A 9,565-nucleotide genomic window follows, 5' to 3' on the forward strand; every position below is an offset into this window, starting at 1 on the left:
ACTTTTCTCCACCTTTAGTGTCCATGAGGACCAATGCTATCATGACATCTTTTTTTTATTTCTATGAATGAGATGCCACTCATGAAATAAAACCCCTTCAATTGACCAAGATTGATTAGATTTCTCTTTTTTTCAAAACAGAGTCAGACTAAAACAGATATATGGAGAAGGCAGAGCTGTGCCCAGACAGCTCCTTTACGTTTGCCTGTATGTGCCTTTCTCCTTCTCAGACATGACGTGTAAAGGAGAGGCACTGCCAGGAGAAGCCCGGCTTCTGACGGCATAGCATGTGCTTGCCCTGGAAGTGTGTCTCTCCGTCATCCTGAGCACAGGCTCCCCCGCTGCGCCAGCACTGGCCCCTTTCTGTCACTGCTTTGGGGCTGGCCTCACCTCCCAAGTAATGGAGAAGAGGCAAATAGCTACCTCCACCCAAAGTGGAGCAGTCCAATCATATTGGGATGTTGAAGAATCCTAGTACATCTCCTCTAGTTCCTGAGAGTTCTTTTCAGAAACTTTGCCTTTAAGCAATGACTAAATAAGACAGAATTTGATTATGTTATTGTTCTGAGGAATATCTCCCCAACATCTTTATAAACAACTCTGGACCCTGAGATCCACAGAGTTCCACATATGGAAAGAGATCTATCTGGTTCACAGAATTTTAGAAACTGACTTTATGACACACACCTATATAGTGTTAATGCTGAGGTGATGTCTCAAGCCCAGTCACAAGGACCACATTTTCTAAAAGGGGATTATATAACTTCATTTTCTCTCTCCATTGATCATCTTTCATCTTTTCCTTCTAGTAGGTTCCCCTCCCAAAATGGTAAAACTGTATATCGTGTGATAAACTGTGAGGATCTTAGGAGACACGTGAACTTACAAATGTGAACCTTGCCCCCATTTTAAAAGAATTGTGTTTGAGAGTCCCTTGGACTGCAAGGAGATCCAACCAGTCCATCCTAAAGGAAATCAGTCCAGAATATTCATTGGAAGGACTTGTGTTGAAGCTGAAACTTCAATACTTTGGCCACCTGATACAAAGAACTGACTCATTTGAAAAGACCCTGATGCTGGGAAAGATTGAAGGCAGGAGGAGAAGGGGACAACAGACGATGAAATGGTTGGATGGCATCACTGACCCGATGGACATGAGTTTGAGTAATCTCCAGGAGTTGGTGATGGACAGGGAAGCCTGGCATGCTGCAGTCCACGGGGTTGCAAAAAGTCGGACTCAACTGAGTGAGTGAACTGAACTGAACTGGACTGGATCAGAACTGATGTGTTCTGGGTCCCCCTTGGGATTGGATTATTGGCTTATTTTAATGGAAATTCCATGAAGGGACAGTTTGGTTCTCAAAGTATTATCAGTCTTATACCAAGTCCACCCTCACCCCGGGCTTCAGCTGCTGACAGTGCTTTCTCCCATCCCAACCGCCCTTTCCTGTTCATCACATCATCCCCCAGTCCCTCTCCCACAGTATCGTAGTCGGTAGGATTTATCTTTCTACAGTCCTTACGTAGCCTTCTTGTTTGTTGTTCAGTGCTAAGTGGCATCTGACTTTGCACTGTAGCCCACCAGGCTCCTCTGTCCATGGGATTCTCCAGGCAAGAATACCAGCATGGGTTGCCCTCACCTTCTCCAGGCATCTTCCTGACCCAGGGGTTGAACCTGCACCTCCTGCTTAGCAGGCAGATGCTTTACCACTGAGCTACCTAGGAGGCCCATGCAGACTTCTTACTCGGGATAAACCCCGAAATCAAAGCCTTTCTGTGAATAGATTACATTAATCATATACATTTTAACCCCAAATATTCTTATTATCTAGATCCCAAATATTGGGGCAGCTTAATTTGTTCAAGACTGGCTCACAGACAGATTGGGAAACAAAACAATACTCTGTAAAGGAAAGTCCACACAGCAGCGTGTGCCTCACCCTTCCACGTTTAGATGATCACAAACACAGGTTTAAGAATTACCCCTTTCTTTACCCTACCTGGCTAATTAAATCCTCAAACAACAAGGAATTCAGAAAAACTTCAAAGATACATGAGACTCAAGGTATCATCAAAAGCAAAAAAATTACTGACTGTTGGAGAGCTATCCAGAAAAGAGAAACATAGATCAAGAAAATTTTGAAACATTTCTTGGTGCCAGGCTCTATACCTTAAGCTAGGCATAGTATAGCTAATTTTGTTGTTATTGTTTAGTCGCTGATCACTATCCCACGGACTATAGCCCACCAGGCTCCTCTCTGTCCATGTGATTCTACAGGCAAGATTACTGGAGTGGACTGCCATTTCCTTCTCCAGGGGATCTTCCCAACGCAGGGACTGAACCCTCATCTCCTGCATATGGTTAGTTTGCCCATTTCTATGAGTATTACCGTTGTAAGCTTTTTTCAGCCCAGCCACATGCTAGACCTCTTCCCATCTTCACACCATTATGTATCACTGGGACTTGCTCAGATGAGATAGGCGCTCCTGAACCATGACGCTGGTGCCAAACAAAATTAAAACAAGCACATGCAAATAAGCCTTGCATGCTTAGCCGCTCTGTCGTGTTCGACTCTTTGTGACCCCGTGGTCTGTAGCCCACCAGGCTCCTCTGTCCATGGGATTCTCCAGGCAAGGCTATTGGAGTGGGTTTCCATGTCCTTCTCCAAGGGATCTTCCCCACCCAGGCATTGAACCCAGGTCTCCTGCATTGCAGGCAGATTCTTTACCAGTGGGAGCCACCAGGGAAGCCCAAATAGACCTTGCTGCTGCTGCTGCTGCTGCTAAGTCACTCCAGTCATGTCTGACTCTGTGCGACCCCATAGATGGCAGTCCACCAGGCTCCCCCGTCCCTGGGATTCTCCAGGCAAGAACACTGGAGTGGGTTGCCATTTCCTTCTCCAATGCATGAAAGTGAAAAGTGAAAGTGAAGTCGCTCAGTTGTGTCCGACTCTTAGGGCATTACTATGACTAGTCTCAATTTGTTCCAGCTTCTGTTACTCATCTATTATTCTTTATTTTCCCTACCTTCTAACTGAAAGTGTGAAAATGAAATCCAGGTTTGGTTTAGCCTTGATTAAGAGCAAAGTGTGTGGATGGAGGGATGTTTCGAAAATGATTTTGACTATTTGTAGGAACATGGGACCCACATGAATACTCATGAAAGTTTCTATAACGTTTGCCTTGTCCTTGTAAGATCAAGACAGGCAAGGGAAGACATAGGCAGAACAGATCTGCAGACAGACACTGTATACCTCAGGGTTTCCTCCAGATACACCGTGGGAGTTTAGTTCCCTTCCTTGGCTTTCAACAGGAAGCCAGGGGCCACAAAAAAATGGGCCAGTCTTGCCACAGCAACCCAGCTAGGGTGCCGAGGAAGAGAAACAACCTTCCAAGCCAGTGGTTGCTGTGGCAATAGTTTTTCCACCATGGGGCTCACATCTCTTCCTTCCTGTTCTGCATTTTAACAAACACATGAAAAGATGCTCAACATCACTCAATATCAGAGAAATGCAAATCAAAACCACAATGAGGTACCATTTCACGCCAGTCAGAATGGCTGCAATCCAAAAGTCTATAAGCAATAAATGCTGGAGAGGGTGTGGAGAAAAGGGAACCCTCTTACACTGTTGGTGGGAATGCAAACTAGTACAGCCACTATGGAGAACAGTGTGGAGATTCCTTAAAAAACTGGAAATAAAACTGCCTTATGATCCAGCAATCCCACTGCTGGGCATACACACTGAGGAAACCAGCAGGGAAAGAGACACGTGTACCCCAATGTTCATCGCAGCACTGTTTACAATAGCCAGGACATGGAGGCAACCTAGATGCCCATCAGCAGATGAATGGATAAGAAAGCTGTGGTACATATACACAATGGAGTATTACTCAGCCATTAAAAAGAATACATTTGAATCAGTTCTAATGAGGTGGATGAAACTGGAGCCTATTATACAGAGTGAAGTAAGCCAGAAAGAAAAACACCAATACAGTATACTAACGCATATATATGGAATTTAGAAAGATGCTAACAATAACCCTGTGTACGAGACAGCAAAAGAGACACTGATGTATAGAACAATCTTATGGACTCTGTGGGAGAGGGAGAGGGTGGGAAGATTTGGGAGAATGACATTGAAACATGTATAATATCATGTATGAAACGAGTCGCCAGTCCAGGTTCGATGTACGATACTGGATGCTTGGGGCTAGTGCACTGGGATGACCCAGAGGGATGGTATGGGGAGGGAGGAGGGAGGAGGGTTCAGGATGGGGAACACATGCATACCTGTGGCGGATTCATTTCAATATTTGGCAAAACCAATACAATATTGTAAAGATTAAAAATAAAATAAAATTTAAAAAAAAAGTAATCTAGGGATCCACTTTATATATTCTTTTAAAAAGAGAGAGGCAGGCCAGTTTAGAGATATCACAGAAAACACCCACAGTTTCCTTGTTTTCTCTAAAGAAGAAGTACGTACTTCCCTTTTTTTCAAAGGGGTTGGGGAGGGCAACAAAAATATTCTTCAGACAAATAAAGCCAATAAAAAAATTCAAACGTTGGTGGAGACTTGACGAATAGCTGAGAGAAGAAAGTGGATTCCCCACATTTCCTTCCTCAGAAACGATCTTCCCCAAAGCCCAGTGAAAGCCAGTAAGCCAGCTATTTTTCATGACGAAATATATTCTTTTAACCTCTGTGATCTGGCTTCAGGGTACACATAAAATGTAGAAAGTTGTAGTCTGGACTTTTACCTGGAATAAGTAGCAACATTCAAATTGGGCTTTTAAAAACCCATGGGAAATTAAGTCATTTAATTTCTTTGAAAATCTCGGCAGAGAACACCATGGCAATTTGGGAGCCATTGTAACAACAGACAATGGAAGGATACGCATAAGCACTGTGCCAGTAACTCCTATTCTCCACAGTGACCCATTAGCCGTCCCCAAGGCACCAGCCCGCCTTTACTTTCTGAACCTGTCCCTTTGGCTGCTAATGAGGTCTGAGAGCCTGCACTCTGCTCACCAACTGGGTCCATCTTGCTTGGTACAATCCCAAATACAATCTTATGGGAAATCTATCACAGAGGCCCCAGACCTGCACATCTGGAGCTTCTCGTTGTTGACAGTGGAACAAGGATGCTTCTTCACATGGGAAGGTGAGGATATCATGGAGCAGTGTAAGGCAATAGAGGGTGTCTTGGAGCAGAGGTGCCCAGGACCACAGTGTACTTCAGCAGAAGACTTGTCTCAGCGGCTCCTAGAGCTGGACTCAAAAGGAGCTGCCTGTTCTCATTAGCTGGTGTAGGAGGTGGATGGCAGTGTTTCATGTTAGGCTGGGCAATTATCAACTAAGGGAAGCGGAGCCCGAACTTTCATCAGAATGCTAAGCAGTCCTAGAATCAAGCTTTCACTTGGAATTGGGGGCAGCAATTTGCAATTGTTTTATTCCATATGCTCCTTTCTGGGGTTTCAGTGGTCAAGGCTGCCATGTAGCCTTGTCGTGGTATAAAAAATTATGGGCTACAGAAATTGGGTTTTGCCAGCCAGGGACACAGAGAGCATGGGAGGCACACTCCCCCCACACTGGAGCAGCAGGCTGTGACAAGTTTCCTTTTCCTCTCCTTTTTCCTCAGTGCAGAGAAAGTTCTTGATTTCTTGAAAAAGAATGACTGTAAGAGGAGGGAACGCCCCCGCCCCAGTGAGGTGACTCCTGTGTTCCTGGGTCAGGGGCCATGGTAGCTTTGAGGACTAGCTACTATAACTGGAACAGAAGCAGGGGTACCTTTAGGCTGCCCTGGGAGCGGTGTCACTCTGGGGTGAGCAAACAGTTTGGTTGCGTGAGCATCACTAAAGAGAACTTAGACCCTCAGTTCAGTTCAGTTGCTCAGTCGTGTCCGACTCTTTGCGACCCCATGAATCGCAGCACGCCAGGCCTCCCTGTCCATCACCAACTCCCAGAGTTCACTCACACTCACGTCCATCGAGTCAGTGATGCCATCCAGCCATCTCATCCTCTGTCGTCCCCTTCTCCTCCTGCCCCCAATCCCTCCCAGCATCAGAGTCTTTTCCAATGAGTCAACTCTTCTCATGAGGTGGCCAAAGTACTGGAGTTTCAGCTTCAGCATCATTCCTTCCAAAGAAATCCCAGGGCTGATCTCCTTCAGAATGGACTGGTTGGATCTCCTTGCAGTCCAAGGGACTCTCAAGAGTCTTCTCCAACACCACAGTTCAAAAGCATCAATTCTTCGGCACTCAGCCTTCTTCACAGTCCAACTCTCACATCCATACATGACCACAGGAAAAACCATAGCCTTGACTAGATGAACCTTTGTTGGCAAAGTAATGTCTCTGCTTTTGAATACGCTATCTAGGTAGGACAGAAACATTTACTCTGTGCTACAGACCTCTGGGCTCCCCTGGTAGCTCAGTTGTAAAGAATCTGCCTGCCAATGCAGGAGACATGGACTCAATCCCTGGATTGGGAAGATCCCCTGGAGAAGAAAATGGCAACCCACTGCAGTATTCCTTTTTTTTTTTTTTTTTTCCCTTCAGTATTCTTGTCTGGGAAATCTCATGGACAGAGGAGCCTGGTGGGCTACAGTCCATGGGGTCACAAAAGAGTCAGACGTGACTGAGTGACTAAATAACAACAGATCTTTAGCTTAGTATTGAGATGCTAGGGCCAAGCATCATCACAAGAGAAGTGATTTACTGAGGAATGAAGGAATGAGCTTTGATGCAAAAGTGAGTGTGTGAGTGCCGCGTCCCCAGGTCACTTTCCCAAGGACGCTAATTCTGTGAGCTGCTGTCATTCCCCAGCTCTCTGACCTGCCAGCCTGGAGACTTAAAAGGGCAGAGCAGATCCTGGATTGACAATTTGTGCCGTGTTGTTGAGCAGTTCCCCAACATCCCTGGTCTCCAATCTGTTCTGTGAAATGATTATACTAAACTAAGACCTGTCATACTGTCGGTCAGTAATTCATCAATGATGTTAACTGAATGATGAACAATTAAGATCAATAAAGCTAAACTTTCACTTAAGGTTGAGAGGACATCACCAAGAGATTTGTTTCTATTTTCATAGCATTTGGCAGTAGTAAGGGCTTTTGGACAGAAGTCGCTAAGGTCCCAGCTGTGTGACCTGACCTCTCTGGAACTTCTCTATGTCTCAAAGTCTCTTTGTGTAGCAGAAGGAGTGAGGGAAATCTAACACTCAGGATTATTGTGTAGAGCAGGAGAAACACTGGATTTCAGTGACCAGCATAACACCAAGCATTAGTAAAGTCTTCAACAGTGATGATGTTTATAATCTGAACCATAGAATTTGTTGCATATTGTAAAAGGCATATTCAAAGGGAATATTGTTATACTACTGTTGTCTTTATTTAAATATAAATTGGTAATACTGTAAAATATATAACTTGCAGATGTGAATAACACTGCCTATTCATCATGCCACATTTAAAAATACACTAGTGATTTCAATATTAAAATTAGACCTTGAGGAACACATAAGAATCATTGATATCACATGACAAGTGAATTACATCCTTCATTTTATTTAATTCTCACCAGTACGTGAACTATAGATCCTGTCTTCTTTTTACACAGACTGAAAGTGAAGTTCACAAATGTTAACCATTAATAACTTTCCAAAAGCATCAATCTCTCAAGGGATCGGAACTCAGTACTGAACTAGTGCTGAAGTCATGTCTTTTTGATCCAATAACCAGCGAACGGGACTACTTTGCCCTCCATGTAGCTGCCTTCTTGGGTGGTTAAGGAGCTTGATCCTGTGCTCCTCTAAAACTTTCGTTCTTGCTGTGACGCCTCTGTTGTAGGCTAAGACCCACAGATGCTGCTGCTGTGGAAAGAAATGTTGATGGTAATGAGAAATGGGACAACGGTCCAAGAGTTCACCTTGGAGAGCTTCCCTGCTGTCCAGCACCTGGGCAAAGTCCTCTTCTTGGTGCCCTCGCTGGCACACCTGGTGTCCGCTGCAGGCAGTGCCCTCATAGCCACCATCAGCTGTGCTGACTCCAGGCTACAGACACCTGTGAGTGTTGCTTCACAAGTACAGTTATTCCTAAACTGCTGATCATCTTTCTTTTAGGCAAACAAACAATTTCCTTTGCCGCCTGTCTCACAAGCCTTTGTGTTAATATTTCTGGGGGCAGCAGGCTTCCTCCTCATAGCAGTGTTATCTTTGGGCCAATACTTGGCCGTTTACAAGCCTCTGTATTCCACCACCATCATGAACCTGAGCACTTGCTGCCTCCTGTTCACAGCCTGCTGTGCTTTGGGGTTCGCTGTTCTTTCTGGTCTGGTGTGAAGGTGTCCCAGTTATCTTTCTTCAGCCCCCAAGTCATCCCTTACTTCTTCTGTGACCTTGGCCCCCTGATCCATCTCTCCTCTCTGACACCAAACTTGAAATGTATGCTTTTATCCTTGCTTTGTGGGTCCTTTTGACATCCCTCATCACAACCATCATTGCGTAAGCAACATAGTAGCCACAGTCCTGCGACTCCCATCAGCCAAGGAGTGACAGAAAGCTTTCTCCACCTGCTCCTCTCACCTCATTGTCCTCTCTCTGATGTACAGCAGCTGTGTGTTTATATACGTGAAACCAAGGCAGGTGGACAGGCTGGACTCCAACAAGGAGGCTGCCCTTGTGAACACGGTGGTGACCCTGCTGCTGAACCCTGTCACCTACACTCTAAGGAACAAGCAGGTCCACTGGGCTTTGAGAAAAATGATGTTCAGGATGAAAATATCAAGATAAAAAAAAATCATATGGCCTTGGAGTGGAAGTCTTCAGAAAACCATTTGTCTTCCTTCCAGACACTGTAGCAGTCCCCAGAGCTGTCGTGGGAGTCTGTGGCAGACCTTACCTGATCTCTGTTAACTCATCCCCATCGTGAAGACCTGTTTTCTCAAGGCCACTTTTCACCTTGGTGTGCATGAATATTTTCTCCCTAAATATGCCACATACTGATGACATTTACTTTGCCTGTAAAATACCTTACTACATTTTCATTCTTCCCTCTGATATAAGCCATGTTTTGAAATTTCTGAAATTTAGTAACTTATACTCTTTTTATTTTACTACCGTATGGCCCAAATGGCAATCCACTCCAGTATTCTTGCCTGAAGAAAGCCACGGACAGAGTAGCCTGCTGGGCTACAGTCCACAGTGTCGCAGAGTTGGACACGACTGAAATGACTTAGCATATATGTACCATCTGACCATAAACATCATTCAACTGAATTACAATTATTTGGGGCATGTCAGGTGGCTCTGCATGGATAAGGAATCCACTCGCAACGCAGGAGACATAGGAGACGCGGGTTTGATCCTCAGGTCGGGAAGGGCGTGGCAACTCCCTCCAAGCATCCATATAATTAAAACAATAAAGAAAAGGATAACTATAGTACCAGCGCTCAGGTCTACGTGCCCTTCATGCCTACCTCAAGGAAATAAGGGTTATAGTACCCTTCATAATGGGATGTCGATAGCTTGCACCTGATGTGCTCTTAATCGCTGTTTTTAGATAGC

The 9,565-nt window shown here is 44.9% G+C and overlaps 1 non-coding gene and 1 pseudogene across 1 annotated transcript; one reads left to right on the forward strand and one right to left on the reverse strand.

Annotated features, from left to right (window-relative positions):
- Positions 1 to 1,654: 1,654 nt before the first annotated feature.
- On the reverse strand, positions 1,655 to 1,725 carry TRNAS-GCU (transfer RNA serine (anticodon GCU)). Its single transcript has one exon. It is a non-coding gene; the product is annotated as a tRNA-Ser (tRNA).
- A 6,172-nt stretch (positions 1,726 to 7,897) lies between these two features.
- Positions 7,898 to 8,791, forward strand: LOC147342713 (olfactory receptor 6C75-like; annotated as a pseudogene).
- Positions 8,792 to 9,565: the final 774 nt, after the last annotated feature.

The sequence above is a fragment of the Bos grunniens genome, chromosome 28 (assembly GCF_055505025.1).
Source record: "Bos grunniens cultivar Pamir isolate PY7600 chromosome 28, Bosgru_T2T1.0, whole genome shotgun sequence".
NCBI lineage: Eukaryota > Metazoa > Chordata > Mammalia > Artiodactyla > Bovidae > Bos > Bos grunniens.